Source organism: Salmo trutta, unplaced genomic scaffold, assembly GCF_901001165.1.
Source record: "Salmo trutta unplaced genomic scaffold, fSalTru1.1, whole genome shotgun sequence".
Lineage (NCBI taxonomy): Eukaryota > Metazoa > Chordata > Actinopteri > Salmoniformes > Salmonidae > Salmo > Salmo trutta.
Window position 1 is genome coordinate 16,606,075 of NW_021822911.1, and position 22,384 is coordinate 16,628,458.

The 22,384-nt window shown below is 38.5% G+C and overlaps 15 non-coding genes across 15 annotated transcripts; all 15 read right to left on the bottom strand.

The window, feature by feature from the left end:
• Positions 1–1,470: 1,470 nt before the first annotated feature.
• Positions 1,471–1,543, bottom strand: trnav-uac (transfer RNA valine (anticodon UAC)). The gene has a single exon. It is a non-coding gene; the product is annotated as a tRNA-Val (tRNA).
• Positions 1,544–2,287: 744 nt separating this feature from the next.
• trnav-uac (transfer RNA valine (anticodon UAC)) lies at positions 2,288–2,360 on the bottom strand. Its single transcript has one exon. It is a non-coding gene; the product is annotated as a tRNA-Val (tRNA).
• Positions 2,361–12,919: 10,559 nt separating this feature from the next.
• On the bottom strand, positions 12,920–12,992 carry trnav-uac (transfer RNA valine (anticodon UAC)). Its single transcript has one exon. It is a non-coding gene; the product is annotated as a tRNA-Val (tRNA).
• A 134-nt stretch (positions 12,993–13,126) lies between these two features.
• trnav-aac (transfer RNA valine (anticodon AAC)) lies at positions 13,127–13,199 on the bottom strand. Its single transcript has one exon. It is a non-coding gene; the product is annotated as a tRNA-Val (tRNA).
• Positions 13,200–14,389: 1,190 nt separating this feature from the next.
• trnaa-cgc (transfer RNA alanine (anticodon CGC)) lies at positions 14,390–14,462 on the bottom strand. The gene has a single exon. It is a non-coding gene; the product is annotated as a tRNA-Ala (tRNA).
• A 141-nt stretch (positions 14,463–14,603) lies between these two features.
• trnav-uac (transfer RNA valine (anticodon UAC)) lies at positions 14,604–14,676 on the bottom strand. Its single transcript has one exon. It is a non-coding gene; the product is annotated as a tRNA-Val (tRNA).
• Positions 14,677–14,810: 134 nt separating this feature from the next.
• trnav-cac (transfer RNA valine (anticodon CAC)) lies at positions 14,811–14,883 on the bottom strand. Its single transcript has one exon. It is a non-coding gene; the product is annotated as a tRNA-Val (tRNA).
• Positions 14,884–15,025: 142 nt separating this feature from the next.
• trnav-aac (transfer RNA valine (anticodon AAC)) lies at positions 15,026–15,098 on the bottom strand. The gene has a single exon. It is a non-coding gene; the product is annotated as a tRNA-Val (tRNA).
• Positions 15,099–15,446: 348 nt separating this feature from the next.
• Positions 15,447–15,519, bottom strand: trnav-uac (transfer RNA valine (anticodon UAC)). Its single transcript has one exon. It is a non-coding gene; the product is annotated as a tRNA-Val (tRNA).
• Positions 15,520–15,653: 134 nt separating this feature from the next.
• trnav-cac (transfer RNA valine (anticodon CAC)) lies at positions 15,654–15,726 on the bottom strand. The gene has a single exon. It is a non-coding gene; the product is annotated as a tRNA-Val (tRNA).
• Positions 15,727–15,868: 142 nt separating this feature from the next.
• Positions 15,869–15,941, bottom strand: trnav-aac (transfer RNA valine (anticodon AAC)). The gene has a single exon. It is a non-coding gene; the product is annotated as a tRNA-Val (tRNA).
• Positions 15,942–16,289: 348 nt separating this feature from the next.
• On the bottom strand, positions 16,290–16,362 carry trnav-uac (transfer RNA valine (anticodon UAC)). Its single transcript has one exon. It is a non-coding gene; the product is annotated as a tRNA-Val (tRNA).
• A 2,647-nt stretch (positions 16,363–19,009) lies between these two features.
• On the bottom strand, positions 19,010–19,082 carry trnav-uac (transfer RNA valine (anticodon UAC)). The gene has a single exon. It is a non-coding gene; the product is annotated as a tRNA-Val (tRNA).
• Positions 19,083–20,703: 1,621 nt separating this feature from the next.
• Positions 20,704–20,776, bottom strand: trnav-uac (transfer RNA valine (anticodon UAC)). Its single transcript has one exon. It is a non-coding gene; the product is annotated as a tRNA-Val (tRNA).
• A 773-nt stretch (positions 20,777–21,549) lies between these two features.
• trnad-auc (transfer RNA aspartic acid (anticodon AUC)) lies at positions 21,550–21,622 on the bottom strand. The gene has a single exon. It is a non-coding gene; the product is annotated as a tRNA-Asp (tRNA).
• Between the last annotated feature and the right edge of the window lie 762 nt (positions 21,623–22,384).

Below are 22,384 nucleotides of genomic sequence, written 5' to 3' on the forward strand. Positions count from 1 at the left end.
TTGAAAAGTGCGCTTTAACAGTACCCGTGACTTCAGTGGACCCAACCCACTCTTTGGTGTAATTCTCACACAGGCTTAAAGCTGGCTCAGGCACCTGAGAAGCACCTTGCACCATCTCCACCTGTGTATGTATTTCACCCATCATGTGCTTCTGTTCCACCTTGTCAGCAGCAGAGACTAAAACCCCGTCTCGTGCTTTGCCATAAGACATTACAGGCTCTTCAAGCTTATCTGCCATTGTCTCTGGAGTCACACTCTCCATGTCACTCTCATCCTCTCTCTCCATCGGCACACTCCCCTCCCCTTCCTCAGACGTGAGGTCCATTGTTTGCAAAAGTAAGTGATCTTCTCCCTTCTTACAGCTACATCTAACTTTGGGTCTGTCACACATTTTGCACACATTTCCTATGTTCCGACATTCTCTGGCATAATGCCCTTGTTCACTACATTTGTGGCATGTGAATTCCGGACATTCCTTTAGTATGTGCCCCGGCTGAATACATAATCTACATACCTTCACTTGATTGTCGTGGATTACACGAAAATATTCAAATCCCTCGACAGTGTTAAATTTAGTAGAATATGGCAAGGATTGCACATTGTCTGTAAACTTTACCTTGCAAAATCTCGTCCCATCTACAATGTCCATTCCTGGCCACATCCTCCTGTTGATTGGCGTGGTCGCCTTCACATTCCAGCCTTTTAGTTTCTCTTCTATCTCCTCATCCGTAATGTATGCGGGCAAGTTCAAAAAGGACACCACCAGCTCATCGTTCCCTAATTCTTTAGCCATGATTTGACAGTTCTTTATCTTTAGCCCGTCTATTAGTCTTTCTTTTCCATTTACATGAGACATTGTTATTTCATACTTATTTCCGTCTTTCATTCGACATCCCAGTATTGCTCCGCAAACTTCCTTTATTCCTCTCAGCAATTCCATCGTTGTTATTTTCCCTTCTCCACTTATTTCCACGTTCACCGTCAGTTCCTTCTCATATGTTCTTTTTTTCAGTTCTTCGTTTAACATTCTGATTTCACTGTTGTCCTTTCTCGTCGTCGTTTGTATTCTTGATGTCGAAGCCATGTTGTCTGTCCGGTTATTTTAAGCAATATCCCCCAAACAGCTCACGCTGATGGGGGACAATAGCAAAAAAGTTTTACAGAAACTTCACTACAGTCACTCACAAACTTTCAAACTTATAAAGCAAATAGACCTCCAAAAACAATGATATTCTCTCTCAAGCACTCAGACACCTGCTTCTCTTCCACTTCTGAAACTCCAAAAAGGGGCGTGTGAAGCGAACGTGATAAACACTACACTACAGAAACTGCTGCTACAATTATCTGCAAGGAGTAAACCGAATTTTACAGATATTCATGACACGCGTTCAAATTTCCAAAATTAGGCATTTATGAAAATAACTATTCTCTGTTAAAAGTACAGTACCTACTGCACGTGTCAAATAGCACTGTTTCCACCCGATTTTGAACCGAGGACCTTTCGCATGTAAAGCGAACGTGATAACCACTACACTACAGAAACTGCTGCTTGATTTTTCTGCAAGGAGTAAACCGAATTTTACAGATATTCATGGCACAAATTCGAATTTCCAAAATACAGCAGTAATGAAATTCTCTGTTACCGCAATAGTACTTCTTCAATGTGTCAATGAGCGTTGTTTCCACCTGGTTTCGAACCAGGGACCTTTCGCGTGTGAAGCTAACGTGATAACCACTACACCACAGAAACTACTGCTACAACTAGCTGCAAGGAGTAAACCGAATTTTAAAGATATTCATGGAACGTATTCGAATTTCCAAAATAAGGGATTCATGAAATTCTCTGTGGTACTAACTGAATGTGTTAATGAGCGTTGTTTCCGCCTGGTTTCAAACCAGGGACCTTTCGCGTGTGAAGCGAATGTGATAACCACTACAATACAGAAACTGCTGCTTGATTTTTCTGCAAGGGGTAAACCGAATTTTACAGCTATTCATGGAACGTATTCGAATTTCCAAAATAAGGGATTCATGAAATTCTCTGTGGTACTAACTGAATGTGTTAATGAGCGTTGTTTCCGCCAGGTTTCAAACCAGGGACTTTTCACATGTGAAGCAAACGTGATAACCACTACACTACAGAAACTGCTGCTACAATTATCTGCAAGGAGTGAAACGAATTTTACAGATATTCATGGCACGCGTTCAAATTTCCAAAATTAGGCATTTATGAAAATAACTATTCTCCGTTAAAAGTACAGTACCTACTGCACGTGTCAAATAGCACTGTTTCCACCCGGTTTCGAACCGAGGACATTTCGCATGTAAAGCGAACGTGATAACCACTACACTACAGAAACTGCTGCTTGATTTTCTGCAAGGAGTAAACCGAATTTTACAGACATTCATGGCACGTATTCGAATTTCAAAAATAGGGCAGTAATGAAATTCTCTGTTACCGCTACGGTACTTCTTGAATTTGTCAATGAGCGTTGTTTCTACCCGGTTTCGAACCAAGGACCTTTCGCGTGTTAAGCGAAAGTGATAACCACTACACTACAGACACTGCTGCAACACTTATCTGCAAGGAGTAAACCGAATTTTACTGATATTCATGGCACGTATTCGAATTTCCAAAATAAGGCACTATTGAAATTCTCTGTTACCACTACGGTACTTCTTGAATTTGTCAATGAGCGTTGTTTCCGCCTGGTTTCAAACCAGGGACCTTTCGCGTGTGAAGCAAACGTGATAATTTCTACACTACAGAAACTGCTGTTACATTTTGCTACAAGGAGCAAACCGAATTTTACAGATATTCATGGCACGCGTTCAAATTTCCAAAATTAGGTATTTATGAAAATAACTATTCTCTGTTAAAAGTATAGTACCTACTGCACATGTCAAAGAGCACTGTTTCCACCCGGTTTCGAACCGAGGACATTTCGCATGTAAAGCGAACGTGATAACCACTAGACTACAGAAACTGCTGCTACAATTAGCTACAAGGAGTAAACCGAATTTTAAAGATATTCATGGCAGGTATTCGAATTTCCAAAATAAGGCACTAATGAAATTCTCTGTTACCACTACGGTACTTCTTGAATTTGTCAATGAGCGTTGTTTCCGCCTGGTTTCAAACCAGGGACCTTTCGCGTGTGAAGCAAACGTGATAATTACTACACTACAGAAACTGCTTTTACATTTTGCTACAAGGAGTAAACCGAATTTTACAGATATTCATGGCACGTATTCGAATTTCCAAAATAATTGAGTAATGAAATTCTCTGTTACCGTTATATTACTTCTTGAATGTGTCAATGACCATTGTTTCCGCACGGTTTCGAACCAGGGTACTTTCGCGTGTGAAGCGAACGTGATAACCACTACACTACAGAAACTGCTGCTACTTTTAGCCACAAGGAGTAAACCGAATTTTACAGATATTCATGGCACGTATTCGAATTTCCAAAATACAGAATTTATGAAAATAACTATTCTCTGTTAAACGTATAGTGCCTACTGCACATGTCAAAGAGCACTGTTTCCGCCCGGTTTCGAACCGAGGACCTTTCGCGTGTTAATTGAACGTGATTACCACTACACTACAGAAACTGCTGCTACATTTAGCTACAAGGAGTAAACCGAATTTTAGTGATATTCATGGCACGTATTCGAATTTCCAAAATAAGGTATTTATGAAAATAATTATTCTCTGTTAAAAATATAGTACCTACTGCACGTGTTAAAGAGCACTGTTCCCACCCGTTTTTCGAACCGAGGACATTTCACGTGTAAAGCGAACGTGATAACCACTAGACTACAGAAACTGCTGCTTGATTTTTCTGCAAGAAGTAAAACGAATTTTACAGATATTCATGGCACGTATTCGAATTTCCAAAATAAGGCATTTATGAAAATAATTATTCTCTGTTTAAAGTACAGTACCTACTGCATGTGTCAAAGAGCACTGTTTCTGCCCGGTATCAAACCAAGGACCTTTCGCGTGTAAAGCGAATGTGATAACCACTACAGTACAGAAACTGCTGGTACAATTAGCTGCAAGGAGTAAACCGAATTTTAAAGATATTCATATTTCCAAAATAAGGCACTAATGAAATTCTCTGTTACCACTACGGTACTTCTTGAATTTGTCAATGAGCGTTGTTTCCGCCTGGTTTCAAACCAGGGACCTTTCGCGTGTGAAGCAAACATGATAATTACTACAGTACAGAAACTGCTGTTACATTTTGCTACAAGGAGTAAACCGAATTTTACAGATATTCATGGCACGCGTTCAAATTTCCAAAATTAGGCATTTATGAAAATAACTATTCTCTGTCAAAAGTATAGTACCTACCGCACGTGTCAAATAGCACTGTTTCCACCCAGTTTCGAACCGACGACCTTACAATTGTAAAGCAAACGTGATAACCAATACACTACAGAAACTGCTGCAACACTTATCTGGAAGAAGTAAACCGAATTTTACTGATATTCATGGCACGTGTTCAAATTTCCAAAATTAGGCATTTTTGAAAATAACTATTCTCTATTAAAAGAACAGTACCTACTGCACGTGTCAAAGAGCACTGTTTCCGCAGGTTTCGAACCGAGGACCTTTTGCGTGTTAAGCGAACGTGATAACCACTACACTACAGAAACTGCTGCTTGATTTTTCTGCAAGGAGTAAACCGAATTTTACAGATATTCATGGCACGTATTCGAATTTCCAAAATAAGGCATTAATGAATTTCTCTGTTACCACTATGATACTTTTTGAATGTGTCAATGAGCATTGTTTCCGCTGGTTTCGAACCAGGGACCTTTCGTGTGTGAAGCGAACGTGATAAACACTACACCACAGAAACTACTGCTACAATTAGCTGCAAGGAGTAAACCGAATTTTAAAGATATTCATGGAACGTATTCGAATTTCCAAAACAAGGGATTCATGAAATTCTCTGTGGTACTAACTGAATGTGTTAATGAGCGTTGTTTCCGCCTGGTTTCGAACCAGGGACCTTTCACGTGTGAAGCGAATGTGATAACCACTACAATACAGAAACTGCTGCTTGATTTTTCTGCAAGGAGTAAACCGAATTTTAAAGATATTCATGGAACGTATTCGAATTTCCAAAATAAGGGATTCATGAAATTCTCTGTGGTACTAACTGAATGTGTTAATGAGCGTTGTTTCCGCCTGGTTTCGAACCAGGGACTTTTCACGTGTGAAGCAAACGTGATAACCACTACACTACAGAAACTGCTGCTACAATTATCCGCAAGGAGTGAAACGAATTTTACAGATATTCATGGCACGCGTTCAAATTTCCAAAATTAGGCATTTATGAAAATAACTATTCTCTGTTAAAAGTACAGTACCTACTGCACGAGTCAAATAGCACTGTTTCCACCCGGTTCCGAACCGAGGACATTTCGCGTGTTAAGCGAAAGTGATAACCACTACACTACAGACACTGCTGCAACACTTATCTGCAAGGAGTAAACCGAATTTTACTGATATTCATGGCACGTATTCGAATTTCCAAAATACAGAATTTATGAAAATAACTATTCTCTGTTAAAAGTATAGTACCGACTGCACGTGTCAAAGAGCACTGTTTACACCCGGTTTCGAACTGAGGACCTTTCGCATCCTCGGTTCGACGTGATAACCACTACACTACAGAAACTGCTGCTACAATTAGCTACAAGGAGTAAACCGAATTTTACCGATATTCATGGCACGTGTTCAAATTTCCAAAATGAGGTATTTATGAAAATAACTATTCTCGGTTAAAAGTATAGTACCTACTGCACGTGTTAAAGAGCACTGTTTCCACCCACTTTCGAACCGAGGACATTTCGCATGTAAAACGAACGGGATAACCACTAGACTACAGAAACTGCTGTTACAATTAGCTACAAGGAGTAAACCGAATTTTAAAGATATTCATGGCAGGTTTTCGAATTTCCAAAATAAGGCACTTATGAAATTATCTGTTACCACTACGGTACTTCTTGAATTTGTCAATGAGCTTTGTTTCCGCCTGGTTTCAAACCAGGGACCTTTCGCGTGTGAAGCAAACGTGATAATTACTACAATACAGAAACTGCTTTTACATTTTGCTACAAGGAGTAAACCGAATTTTACAGATATTCATGGCACGTATTCGAATTTCCAAAAAAAGGTATTAATGAAATTCTCTGTTACCGTTATAGTACTTCTTGAATGTGTCAATGACCATTGTTTCCGCACGGTTTCGAACCAGGGACCTTTCGCGTGTGAAGCAAACATGATAACCACTACACTACAGAAACTGCTGCTACAATTATCTGCAATGAGTAAACCGAATTTTACAGATATTCATGGCACGTATTCGAATTTCCAAAATACAGAATATATGAAAATAACTTTTCTCTGTTAAAAGTACAGTACCTACTGCACATGTCAAAGAGCACTGTTTCCACCCGGTTTCGAACCGAGGACCTTTGCGTGTTAAGCAAACGTGATAACCACTAGACTACAGAAACTGCTGCTACAATTAGCTGCAAGGAGTAAACCGAATTTTACCGATATTCATAGCACGTATTCGAATTTCCAAAATAAGTCATTAATGAATTTCTCTGTTATCACTATGATACTTCTTGAATGTGTCAATTAGCGTTGTTTCCGCCGGGTTTCGAACCAGGGACTTTTCACGTGTGAAGCAAACGTGTTTTTTTTTTGTTTTTTTTATTATCAAAAATGTTTGTTTACAATATTTACAGTACAATCTACTGTTTACAGTACAATCCACAGAGAACAATACAGAAGACACTAGACTAACAGAAGCTGGTGAACAATTCACCCCCTATCAAATTCAAGGGACCCAATGAAAAACAAAGTAAATATCAAAACAGTGCTTTCAAAAATTATAAGTGATACCTCCACTCTCCTCTTGTGAAATTAACCCACTCCCTTCAACAAAAGATTCATCAAAATGTTCCATCCCATAATTAAACAACATATCTATGTGTTTACTGAACAGTGCTATAAAGATACTCCACACCTGAACCCTCTTTCTGTCAAAAGAAACATAATTCCTCCTACAAAAAATAGCATACCTCACAAAACTCAAAACCATATTCAACAAACACACATTAACACCCTCACATTTACCAGACACTCCAAATAACAAAAGTTCCTCCCATGCATACTTTTTCACGAAATCTCCCCCCCAGTTTCTACATAACATTTCCTTAACTTTACAAAAAAAATATTTTAAATCCTCACATTCTATAAACAAATGCATTAGAGTTTCTGGGAAACGTCCACATACATCGCATTCCCTTTCTATCTCACCATTAATTTGCTTTAACACCACCTTTGTAAATATTCTATTATGTCTTAATTTGAAATCATTATTTTCACACTCCTTACTATTATATTTTACATTTAAATTTTCCCATATCTTTTTTTCATCTAATTCCGGAAAAACTACTTTCCAAAATTTCTCAGCAGCCGGCCTTCTACACACTTTTCCTACCATTATTCTATACAATCTTTTCACTGGTATACTAGATAAATGTACTTTCTTCTTACTGCTACCAATGAACAAATTAGGAAATACAAATAAATCTTCTCTTTCAACTTCACTATTTATTAAATCAACCCATGCTCTTGGTATACTATTCTTTATCTTGTTATACATATTATTCACTGTTCCCCTTCCCACCTCTTCATCCCATTCATTGATTATGTCAAAAATAGCTTCCCCAGGTAAAAACCCTCGAATTACCTCATATGTATAATCTTTTATTTGCCGTAGACCTGCACTCATAAATACTTTATTATACAAAACTTTTTCTTTGTTCTTGATTTTCTCATTCAGAAATATAGGTTGATTCATAATCAGGTCAATATGTCCACATTCATAATATACATTAGGCAACAACTCTGCCCATGCATTTAGCACCTCTTTATAAAAATCTGGTACCTTTTCAAACATTGCCCTTTTAAGCCCCATCAATAAACCATTATCCTCACAACCACCACTCTCCTCTAAGTAGACTTTAAAGAAGTGTTTCCAGCCATAATCTTCACTGTCATACAAATATTTCTTTACTGTTTTTATCCTAATAGCTTTTCTTTTGACATCTAAATCTACAAGTTTTAAACCTCCATCCACATAGTCAGCAATCAATGTTTTCTGAGCTATTCTCACTCCTTTACCATCCCATATAAAATTTGACACCACATTATTCAATTCATTTAGGACCCACTCCGGCATGTCCAGGACTCCCAAAACATACACAAATTTGGATAATACCAAAGCATTTGCAACAATTACTTTCCCTTGTAACTTAAGTTTTCTATTTTTCCAGAAATTCAACGTTAGCTTGACTTTATTAAGGATCCCAGTCCAAGTTATATCTTTTGCCTCTTTCTCCTTTACACCAATGTTTACTCCCAGCACTTTAATAAAATCCTTTGCGCTCTTGAATGGAATCTCACACCCTTTTACATTGATATCCCCAACAAACATTATTTCAGTCTTCTCTATATTAACTTTAGCACCCGATGCCTTGCCATATATATCTATGATTTACATAATGCTTCCAATACTTTCTATATCCTTCACAGTACAAGTAGTGTCATCAGCGTACTGATGTACAACACTGACACCACCACCTGGGATTCCAACACCCCTTACTTCTTTGTTACTATTTATCAATGTAGCTAACGGTTCTGTAGAAACACTGTACAGCAGAGCTGACAAAGGACAGCCCTGCCTTACTGACCTCTCCACAGGGAAAGTATCTGTTAACACTCCGTTACATTTCACACAACTTTTAGCCCCACTATACAACAGGTTGATCCAAGATACAAACTTTGGCCCAAACCCAAACCTCTCCATAGTTTGTAATAAAAAGCTGTGCTCCACTCTATCAAAAGCTTTGTTAAAATCCAAACTTAAAACTATACCACCTTCATTTTTCATTTGATTAACAACATCCCTAATTGTACAAATTACATCTGCAATATCTCTTCCAGGTATGCCGTAGGCTTGTGTTGATTCAATAATACTCCCAATCACCTTTTTCATCCTATTCGCTAACACTTTAGTCAGTATCTTATAGTCCGAATTTAGAAGGCTAATAGGCCTATAATTTTCTAACTTTAATCTACTGCCCCTATTTTTGAATAAGATCGTTAACATTCCAGTTGACATAGACTCAGGGATTTCCTTATTCTCTTCCATATAATGAAACACCCTCACTAAAATGGGTGCCAAAATATCTACAAAGACTTTATAGAACTCATTTGTTAAACCGTCCAAACCCGGACTTTTATTACCTTGCGTGCTAACAATTGCTTCCTTGATTTCCATAATCGAAATCTCTTCATCACACATCATTCTCTCTGCCTGCGATACTTTGGCACTAATTGTATCCAACACTTTTACAACACACACTTTCTCTACATCATTCTTTTTGTAAAGATTTCTGTAAAAGTTTTCAACTGTCTCTAAGATCCCAACAAAATCGTTTACCTTTACACCTCTTTCATCTTCCAACTCTACAATGTAACTCTTAGTTTGTTTTCTTTTTTCCAGACCCAAAAAAAAGGATGTACATTTCTCTCCCTCCAAAGCGTACTGTGCCCTGCTCCTAACAATAGCACCCAAACATTTCTTTTTTTCATAACTACCCAGCTCTGCATGGATTTTCCTAAGCATTATTTCTTTCTGCTTATCTAACCGGTTATGATTTTTTGCGTACCTAATACTCCTATTTTTTACTTTTATTTTCACTTCCTCCCACCATAAACACACATTCTCTTTTAACAGTACATTAGACATTTCATCATTAATACATTCAACAATTTCATTTCTATATCCTTCCTCCTTTAACAGACTGGCATTTAAACACCATACACCTCCCCCTCTCCTCTCCACACCAAAACCCATTTCAAATGACATTACTGCATGATCACTATATGCTGTAAAGGTATATGACACCTTCTTAACATTCTGCACCAATTCTTGTTTTGCTAGACATAAATCAATTCTGCTTTGTTTTAATTCCTTTAGAACCACCTGCCTTCTAGAGAATACTCTTCTGTTTGGATTTTCAGCCCTCCATATATCTACTAGATTCTCCTCATTCATAAGTTTCCATAATGCATTTCTAGAAGAGTCATATCTGAATTTAGCACAACTAGAGGCATCCATTCTACTACACCTCACATTAAAATCTCCTATCAGTATACAGTTTTCTGAGCACAGTGTTTTTAATTTGTGAAACATTTCTCTCCTTTCAGATTCAATATTTGAAGCATAAACATTAATTAAACGAAAAACTACATTTTGAACTTCAAATTCAATTACAATAAGTCTACCATCATTGTCAGCATATATTTGTTTTACATTCTGCACCACATCATTTTTTATCAAAATAGCCACACCACATGTTTTATCTCCTCCATGACTACAAAAAATTAAATCAGACCATTTACTCTTAATCTCCTGCATTTTGGATTCTGTCCAATTGGTCTCTTGAAAACACAACATGTCTGCCTTAACAGACACTAATACCTGCTCAAATTTTCTCATGTTTCTCAAACTGTTACCGTTTAGGGATGCGACTGTAATCATTATTAATGTTTGCAGAAGTATAATCAGAGTCAAACAAGTCCTTTCAAATCCTACTTTTTCTTTTTTCCAAATCCCATCATCTCCCTGGTTTTCGACAATGACCTCTTATTTTTTACAAACAACTGAAGATCTTCACCATCTATTTCATCATCCGTCTCTTTATTTGGATTTTTGGGGGGAGCGGCTGTGAAGCCTTTTGAAAAGTGCGCTTTAACAGTGCCCGTGACTTCAGTGGACCCAACCCACTCTTTGGTGTAATTCTCACACAGGCTTAAAGCTGGCTCAGGCACCTGAGAAGCACCTTGCACCATCTCCACCTGTGTATGTATTTCACCCATCATGTGCTGCTGTTCCACCTTGTCAGCAGCAGAGACTAAAACCCCGTCTCGTGCTTTGCCATAAGACATTACAGGCTCTTCAAGCTTATCTGCCATTGTCTCTGGAGTCACACTCTCCATGTCACTCTCATCCTCTCTCTCCATCGGCACACTCCCCTCCCCTTCCTCAGACGTGAGGTCCATTGTTTGCAAAAGTAAGTGATCTTCTCCCTTATTACAGCTACATCTAACTTTGGGTCTGTCACACATTTTGCACACATTTCCTATGTTCCGACATTCTCTGGCATAATGCCCTTGTTCACTACATTTGTGGCATGTGAATTCCGGACATTCCTTTAGTATGTGCCCCGGCTGAATACATAATCTACATACCTTCACTTGATTGTCGTGGATTACACGAAAATATTCAAATCCCTCGACAGTGTTAAATTTAGTAGAATATGGCAAGGATTGCACATTGTCTGTAAACTTTACCTTGCAAAATCTCGTCCCATCTACAATGTCCGTTCCTGGCCACATCCTCCTGTTGATTGGCGTGGTCGCCTTCACATTCCAGCCTTTTAGTTTCTCTTCTATCTCCTCATCCCTAATGTATGCGGGCAAGTTCAAAAAGGACACCACCAGCTCATCGTTCCCTAATTCTTTAGCCATGATTTGACAGTTCTTTATCTTTAGCCCGTCTATTAGTCTTTCTTTTCCATTTACATGAGACATTGTTATTTCATACTTATTTCCGTCTTTCATTCGACATCCCAGTATTGCTCCGCAAACTTCCTTTATTCCTCTCAGCAATTCCATCGTTGTTATTTTCCCTTCTCCACTTATTTCCACGTTCACCGTCAGTTCCTTCTCATATGTTCTTTTTTTCAGTTCTTCGTTTAACATTCTGATTTCACTGTTGTCCTTTCTCGTCGTCGTTTGTATTCTTGATGTCGAAGCCATGTTGTCTGTCCGGTTATTTTAAGCAATATCCCCCAAACAGCTCACGCTGATGGGGGACAATAGCAAAAAAGTTTCACAGAAACTTCACTACAGTCACTCACAAACTTTCAAACTTATAAAGCAAATAGACCTCCAAAAACAATGATATTCTCTCTCAAGCACTCAGACACCTGCTTCTCTTCCACTTCTGAAACTCCAAAAAGGGACGTGTGAAGCAAACGTGATAACCACTACACTACAGAAACTGCTGCTACAATTATCTGCAAGGAGTAAACCGAATTTTACAGATATTCATGACACGCGTTCAAATTTCCAAAATTAGGCATTTATGAAAATAACTATTCTCTGTTTAAAGTACAGTACCTACTGCACGTGTCAAATAGCACTGTTTCCACCCGGTTTCGAACCAGGGACCTTTCGCGTGTGAAGCTAACGTGATAACCACTACACCACAGAAACTACTGCTACAACTAGCTGCAAGGAGTAAACCGAATTTTAAAGATATTCATGGAACGTATTCGAATTTCCAAAATAAGGGATTCATGAAATTCTCTGTGGTACTAACTGAATGTGTTAATGAGCGTTGTTTCCGCCTGGTTTCAAACCAGGGACCTTTCGCGTGTGAAGCGAATGTGATAACCACTACAATACAGAAACTGCTGCTTGATTTTTCTGCAAGGAGTAAACCGAATTTTACAGCTATTCATGGAACGTATTCGAATTTCCAAAATAAGGGATTCATGAAATTCTCTGTGGTACTAACTGAATGTGTTAATGAGCGTTGTTTCCGCCAGGTTTCAAACCAGGGACTTTTCACATGTGAAGCAAACGTGATAACCACTACACTACAGAAACTGCTGCTACAATTATCTGCAAGGAGTGAAACGAATTTTACAGATATTCATGGCACGCGTTCAAATTTCCAAAATTAGGCATTTATGAAAATAACTATTCTCTGTTAAAAGTACAGTACCTACTGCACGTGTCAAATACCACTGTTTCCACCCGGTTTCGAACCGAGGACATTTCGCATGTAAAGCGAACATGATAACCACTACACTACAGAAACTGCTGCTTGATTTTTCTGCAAGGAGTAAACCGAATTTTACAGACATTCATGGCACGTATTCGAATTTCAAAAATAGGGCAGTAATGAAATTCTCTGTTACCGCTACGGTACTTCTTGAATTTGTCAATGAGCGTTGTTTCTACCCGGTTTCGAACCAGGGACCTTTCGCATGTTAAGCGAAAGTGATAACCACTACACTACAGACACTGCTGCAACACTTATCTGCAAGGAGTAAACCGAATTTTACTGATATTCATGGCACGTATTCGAATTTCCAAAATAAGGCACTATTGAAATTCTCTGTTACCACTACGGTACTTATTGAATTTGTCAATGAGCGTTGTTTCCGCCTGGTTTCGAACCAGGAACCTTTCGCGTGTGAAGCAAACATGATAATTTCTACACTACAGAAACTGCTGTTACATTTTGCTACAAGGAGCAAACCGAATTTTACAGATATTCATGGCACGCGTTCAAATTTCCAAAATTAGGTATTTATGAAAATAACTATTCTCTGTTAAAAGTATAGTACCTACTGCACATGTCAAAGAGCACTGTTTCCACCCGGTTTCGAACCGAGGACATTTCGCATGTAAAGCGAACGTGATAACCACTAGACTAAAGAAACTGCTGCTACAATTAGCTACAAGGAGTAAACCGAATTTTAAAGATATTCATGGCAGGTATTCGAATTTCCAAAATAAGGCACTAATGAAATTCTCTGTTACCACTACGGTACTTCTTGAATTTGTCAATGAGCGTTGTTTCCGCGTGGTTTCAAACCAGGGACCTTTCGCGTGTGAAGCAAACGTGATAATTACTACACTACAGAAACTGCTTTTACATTTTGCTACAAGGAGTAAACCGAATTTTACAGATATTCATGGCACGTATTCGAATTTCCAAAATAAGTGAGTAATGAAATTCTCTGTTACCGTTATATTACTTCTTGAATGTGTCAATGACCATTGTTTCCGCACGGTTTCGAACCAGGGTACTTTCGCGTGTGAAGCGAACGTGATAACCACTACACTACAGAAACTGCTGCTACTTTTAGCCACAAGGAGTAAACCGAATTTTACAGATATTCATGGCACGTATTCGAATTTCCAAAATACAGAATTTATGAAAATAACTATTCTCTGTTAAACGTATAGTGCCTACTGCACATGTCAAAGAGCACTGTTTCCGCCCGGTTTCGAACCGAGGACCTTTCGCGTGTTAATTGAACGTGATTACCACTACACTACAGAAACTGCTGCTACATTTAGCTACAAGGAGTAAACCGAATTTTAGTGATATTCATGGCACGTATTCGAATTTCCAAAATAAGGTATTTATGAAAATAATTATTCTCTGTTAAAAGTACAGTACCTACTGCACGTGACAAAGAGCACTGTTTCCGCATGGTTTCGAACCAGGGACCTTTCGCGTGCGAAGCAAACTTGATAACCACTACACTACAGAAACTGCTGCTACAATTATCTGCAAGGAGTAAACCGAATTTTACAGATATTCATGGTACGTATTCGAATTTCAAAAATACAGAATTTATGAAAATAACTTTTCTCTGTTAAAAGCACAGTACCTACCGCACGTGTCAAATTGCGCTGTTTCCACCCGGTTTCGAACCGAGGATCTTTCGCGTGTAAAGCGAACGTGATAACCACTACACTACAGAAACTGCTGCTTGATTTTCCTGCAAGGAGTAAACCGAATTTTACAGATATTCATGGCAAGTATTCGAATTTCCAAAATAAGGCATTAATGAAATTCTCTGTAACCGCTATAGTACTTCTTGAATGTGTCCATGAGCGTTGTTTCCGCCCGGTTTCGAACCAGGGACCTTTCGCATGTGAAGCAAACGTGATAACCACTACACTACAGAAACTGCTGCTACAATTATCTTGCAAGGAGTAAACCGAATTTTACTGATATACATGACACGTGTTCAAATTTCCAAAATTAGGTATTTATGAAAATAACTATTCTCTGTTAAAAGTAAAGTACCTACTGCAAGGGATAAAGAACACTGTTTCCGCCCGGTTTCGATCCGAGGACCTTTCGCGTGTTAAGCGAAAGTGATAACCACTACACTACAGAAACTGCTTCTACAATTAGCTGCAAGGAGTAAACCGAATTTTACCGATATTCATGGCACGTATTCGAATTTCCAAAATAAAGCATGAACGAATTTTTCTGTTACCACTATGATACTTCTTGAATGTGTCATTGAGCGTTGTTTCCGACCGGTTTCGAACCAAAGACTTTTCGAATGTGAAGCAAACGTGATAACCACTACACTACAGAAACTGCTGCTACAATTACCTGCAAGGAGTAAACTGAATTTTACAGATATTCATGGCACGTATTAGAATTTCCAAAATACAGAATTTATGAAAATAACTTTTCTCTGTTAAAAGTACAGTACCTACTGCACATGTCAAATAGCACTGTTTCCACCCGGTTTCGAACCGAGGACCTTTCGCGTGTAAAGCGAACGTGATAACCACTACACTACAGAAACTGCTGCTTGATTTTTCTTCAAGGAGTAAACCGAATTTTACAGATATTCATGGCACGTATTCGAATTTCCAAAAAAAGGCATTAATGAAATTCTCTGTAACCGCTATAGTACTTCTTGAATGTGTCCATGAGCGTTGTTTCCGCCCGGTTTCGAACCAGGGACCTTTCGCATGTGAAGCAAACGTGATAACCACTACACTACAGAAACTGCTGCTACAATTATCTTGCAAGGAGTAAACCGAATTTTACTGATATACATGACACGTGTTCAAATTTCCAAAATTAGGTATTTATGAAAATAACTATTCTCTGTTAAAAGTAAAGTACCTACTGCAAGGGATAAAGAACACTGTTTCCGCCCGGTTTCGATCCGAGGACCTTTCGCGTGTTAAGCGAAAGTGATAACCACTACACTACAGAAACTGCTTCTACAATTAGCTGCAAGGAGTAAACCGAATTTTACCGATATTCATGGCACGTATTCGAATTTCCAAAATAAAGCATGAACGAATTTTTCTGTTACCACTATGATACTTCTTGAATGTGTCATTGAGCGTTGTTTCCGACCGGTTTCGAACCAAAGACTTTTCGAATGTGAAGCAAACGTGATAACCACTACACTACAGAAACTGCTGCTACAATTACCTGCAAGGAGTAAACTGAATTTTACAGATATTCATGGCACGTATTAGAATTTCCAAAATACAGAATTTATGAAAATAACTTTTCTCTGTTAAAAGTACAGTACCTACTGCACATGTCAAATAGCACTGTTTCCACCCGGTTTCGAACCGAGGACCTTTCGCGTGTAAAGCGAACGTGATAACCACTACACTACAGAAACTGCTGCTTGATTTTTCTTCAAGGAGTAAACCGAATTTTACAGATATTCATGGCACGTATTCGAATTTCCAAAAAAAGGCATTAATGAAATTCTCTGTTACCGCTATAGTACTTCTTGAATGTGTCAATGAGCATTGTTTCCGCTGGTTTCGAACCAGGGACCTTTCGTGTGTGAAGCGAACGTGATAAACACTACACCACAGAAACTAATGCTACAATTAGCTGCACGGAGTAAACCGAATTTTAAAGATATTCATGGCACGTGTTCAAATTTCCAAAATTAGGTATTTATGAAAATAACTATTCTCTGTTAAAAGTAAAGTACCTACTGCAGGTGTTAAAGAGCACAATTTCCGGCCGGTTTCGATCCGAGGACCTTTTGCGTGTTAAGCAAACGTGATTACCACTACACTACAGAAACTGCTTCTACAATTAGCTGCACGGAGTAAACCGAATTTTACAGATATTCATGGCACGTATTCGAATTTCCAAAATAAGGGATTCATGACATTCTCTGTGGTACTAATTGAATGTGTTAATGAGCATTGTTTCCGCCTGGTTTCGAACCGGGGACCTTTCGCGTGTGAAGCGAACATGATAAACACTACACCACAGAAACTACTGCTACAATTAGCTGCAAGGAGTAAACCGAATTTTAAAGATATTCATGGAACGTATTCGAATTTCCAAAATATGGGATTCATGAAATGCTCTGTGGTACTAATTGAATGTGTTAATGAGCGTTGTTTCCGCCTGGTTTCGAACCAGGGACTTTTCGCGTGTGAAGCAAACTTGATAACCACTACACTACAGAAACTGTTGTTTGATTTTCATGCATGGAGTAAACCGAATTTTACAGATATTCATGGCACGTATTCGAATTTCCAAAATAAGGGATTAATGAAATTCTCTGTTATCACTGTGGTACTTCTTCAATGTGTCAATGAGCGTTGTTTCCGCCTGGTTTCGAAACAGGGACCTTTCGCGTGTGAAGCAAACATGATAACCACTACACTACAGAAACTGCTGCTATAGTTTTGCAAGGAGTAAAATGAATTTTACTGATATTCATGGCACGCGTTCAAATTTCCAAAATTAGGTATTTATGAAAATAACTTTTCTCTGTTAAAAGTGCAGTACCTACTGCACGTGTCAAAGAGCACTGTTTCCACCCGGTTTCGAACCGAGGACCTTTCACGTGTTAAGCGAATGTGATAACCAATACACTACAGAAACTGCTGCTACAATTAGCTGCAAGGAGTAAACCGAATTTTACCGACATTCATGGCACGTATTCGAATTTCCAAAATACAGAATTTATGAAAATAACTATTCTCTGTTAAAAGTACAGTACCTACTGCATGTGACAAAGAGCACTGTTTCCGCCCGGTTTCGAAACGAGGACCTTTCGCTTGTTAAGCGAATGTGATAACCACTATACCACAGAAACTGCTGCCACAATTAGCTGCAAGGAGTAAACCGAATTTTACCGATATTCATGGCACGTATTCGAATTTCCAAAAGAGACACTAACTAATTTCTCTGTTACCACTATGATACTTCTTGAATGTGTCATTGAGCGTTGTTTCCGACCGGTTTCGAACCAAGGACTTTTCGCATGTGAAGCAAACGTATTAACCACTTCGCTACAGAAACTGCTGCTACATTTATATACAAGGAGAAAAACCGAATTTTACAGATATTCATGGCACGTATTCGAATTTCCAAAATACAGAATTTATGAAAATAACTATTCTCTGTTAAAAGTACAGTACCTCCTGCACGTGTCAAAGAGCACTATTTCCACCCGGTTTTGATTCGAGGACCTTTTGCGTGTTAAGCGAATGTGATAACCACTACACTACAGAATCTGCTGCTACAATTAGCTGCAAGGAGTAAACCGAATTTTACCGATATTCATGGCACGTATTCGAATTTCCAAAATACAGAATTTATGAAAATAACTATTCTCTGTTAAAAGTACAGTACCTACTGCACGTGACAAAGAGCACTGTTTCCGCCCGGTTTTGAACCGAGGACCTGTTGCGTGTTAAGCGAACGTGATAACCACTACACTACAGAAACTGTTGCTACATTTTACCACAAGGAGTAAACCGAATTTTACAGATATTCATGGCACGTATTCGAATTTCCAAAATAAGGCATTAACGAATTTCTCTTTTACCACTATGATACTTCTTGAATGTGTCATTGAGCGTTGTTTCCGACCGGTTTCGAACGAAGGACTTTTCGCATGTGTAGCAAACGTGATAACCACTACACTACAGAAACTGCTGCTACATTTATCTACAAGGAGTAAACCGAATTTTACAGATATTCATGGCACGTATTTGAATTTCCAAAATACAGAATTTATGAAAATAACTATTCTCTGTTAAAAGTATAGTGCCTACTGCACGTGTCAAAGAGCACTGTTTCCGCCCGGTTTCGAACCGAGGACTTTTTGCATGTTAAGTGAATGTGATAACCACTACACTACAGAAACTGCTGCTACATTTAGCTACGAGGAGGATACCGAATTTTACTGATATTCATGGCACGTATTCGAATTTCCAAAAATACAGAATTTATGAAAATAACTATTCTCTGTTAAAAGTACAGTACCTACTGCACTTGTCAAATAGCACTGTTTCCACCCGGTTTCGAACCGAGGACCTTTCGCTTGTAAAGCAAACGTGATAACCACTACACTACAGAAACTGCTGCTACAATTATCTTGCAAGGAGTAAACCGAATTTTACTGATATTCATGGCACGTATTCGAATTTCCAAAATAAGGCATTAACGAATTTCTCTGTTACCACTATGATACTTCTTGAATGTGTCATTGAGCGTTGCTTCCGACCGGTTTCGAACCGAAAGACTTTTCGCATGTGAAGCAAACATGATAACCACTACACTACAGAAGCTGCTGCTACATTTATCTACAAGGAGTAAACCGAATTTTACAGATATTCATGGCACGTATTCGAATTTCCAAAATACAGAATTTATGAAAATAACTATTCTCTGTTAAAAGTACAGTACCTACTGCATGTGACAAAGAGCACTGTTTCCGCCCGGTTTCGAAACGAGGACCTTTCGCTTGTTAAGCGAATGTGATAACCACTATACCACAGAAACTGCTGCCACAATTAGCTGCAAGGAGTAAACCGAATTTTACCGATATTCATGGCACGTATTCGAATTTCCAAAAGAGACACTAACTAATTTCTCTGTTACCACTATGATACTTCTTGAATGTGTCATTGAGCGTTGTTTCCGACCGGTTTCGAACCAAGGACTTTTCGCATGTGAAGCAAACGTATTAACCACTTCGCTACAGAAACTGCTGCTACATTTATATACAAGGAGAAAAACCGAATTTTACAGATATTCATGGCACGTATTCGAATTTCCAAAATACAGAATTTATGAAAATAACTATTCTCTGTTAAAAGTACAGTACCTCCTGCACGTGTCAAAGAGCACTATTTCCACCCGGTTTTGATTCGAGGACCTTTTGCGTGTTAAGCGAATGTGATAACCACTACACTACAGAATCTGCTGCTACAATTAGCTGCAAGGAGTAAACCGAATTTTACCGATATTCATGGCACGTATTCGAATTTCCAAAATACAGAATTTATGAAAATAACTATTCTCTGTTAAAAGTACAGTACCTACTGCACGTGACAAAGAGCACTGTTTCCGCCCGGTTTTGAACCGAGGACCTGTTGCGTGTTAAGCGAACGTGATAACCACTACACTACAGAAACTGTTGCTACATTTTACCACAAGGAGTAAACCGAATTTTACAGATATTCATGGCACGTATTCGAATTTCCAAAATAAGGCATTAACGAATTTCTCTTTTACCACTATGATACTTCTTGAATGTGTCATTGAGCGTTGTTTCCGACCGGTTTCGAACGAAGGACTTTTCGCATGTGTAGCAAACGTGATAACCACTACACTACAGAAACTGCTGCTACATTTATCTACAAGGAGTAAACCGAATTTTACAGATATTCATGGCACGTATTTGAATTTCCAAAATACAGAATTTATGAAAATAACTATTCTCTGTTAAAAGTATAGTGCCTACTGCACGTGTCAAAGAGCACTGTTTCCGCCCGGTTTCGAACCGAGGACTTTTTGCATGTTAAGTGAATGTGATAACCACTACACTACAGAAACTGCTGCTACATTTAGCTACGAGGAGGATACCGAATTTTACTGATATTCATGGCACGTATTCGAATTTCCAAAAATACAGAATTTATGAAAATAACTATTCTCTGTTAAAAGTACAGTACCTACTGCACTTGTCAAATAGCACTGTTTCCACCCGGTTTCGAACCGAGGACCTTTCGCTTGTAAAGCAAACGTGATAACCACTACACTACAGAAACTGCTGCTACAATTATCTTGCAAGGAGTAAACCGAATTTTACTGATATTCATGGCACGTATTCGAATTTCCAAAATAAGGCATTAACGAATTTCTCTGTTACCACTATGATACTTCTTGAATGTGTCATTGAGCGTTGCTTCCGACCGGTTTCGAACCGAAAGACTTTTCGCATGTGAAGCAAACATGATAACCACTACACTACAGAAGCTGCTGCTACATTTATCTACAAGGAGTAAACCGAATTTTACAGATATTCATGGCACGTATTCGAATTTCCAAAATACAGAATTTATGAAAATAACTATTCTCTGTTAAAAGTATAGTGCCTACTGCACGTGTCAAAGAGCACTGCTTCGGCCCAGGTTTCGAACCAGGGACCTTTCGCGTGTGAAGCAAACGTGATAACCACTACACTACAGAAACTGCTGCTTGATATTTCTGCAAGGAGTAAACCGAATTTTACAGATATTCATGGCACGTATTCGAATTTCCAAAATAAGTCATTAATAAAATTCTCTGTTACCGCTATAGTACTTCTTGAATATGTCAATGAGCGTTGTTTCCGCCCGGTTTCGAACCAGGGACCTTTCACGTGTGAAGCAAACGTGATAACCACTACACTACAGAAACTGCTGCTACAATTATTTTGCAAGGAGTAAAACGAATTTTACTGATATACATGGCACTTGTTCAAATTTCCAAAATTAGGTATTTATGAAAATAACTATTCTCTGTTAAAAGTAAAGTACCTACTGCAAGTGATAAAGAGCACTGTTTCCGCCCGGTTTCGAACCGAGGACTTTTCGCGTGATAAGCGAACGTGATAACAACTACACTACAGAAACTGCTGCTACATTTAGCTACGAGGAGGAAACAGAATTTTACTGATATTCATGGCACTTATTTGAATTTCCAAAATACAGAATTTATGAAAATAACTTCTCTCTGTTAAAAGTACAGTACCTTACTGGACGTGTCAATGAGCACTGTTTCCACCCGGTTTCGAACGGAGGAACTTTCGCGTGTTAAGCAAATGTGATAACCACTACACTACAGAAACTGCTGCTACATTTTGCTACAAGGAGTAAACCGAATTTTACAGATATTCATGGCACGTATTCGAATTTCCAAAATAAGGCATTAATGAAATTCTCTGTTACCGCTATAGTACTTCTTGAATGTGTCAATTAGCATTGTTTCCGATGGTTTCGAACCAGGGACCTTTCGTGTGTGAAGCGAACGTGATAAACACTACACCACAGAAACTGCTGCTACAATTCTCTGCAAGGAGTAAACCGAATTTTACTGATATACATGGCACGTGTTCAAATTTCCAAAATTAGGTATTTATGAAAATAACTATTCTCTGTTAAAAGTAAAGTACCTACTGCACGTGTTAAAGAGCACAGTTTCCGCCCGGTTTCGATCCGAGGACCTTTTGCGTGTTAAGCAAACGTGATTACCACTACACTACAGAAACTGCTTCTACAATTAGCTGCAAGGAGTAAACCGAATTTTACCGATATTCATGGCACGTATTCGAATTTCCAAAATAAGGCATTAATGAAATTCTCTGTTACCACTATGATACTTCTTGAATGTGTCAA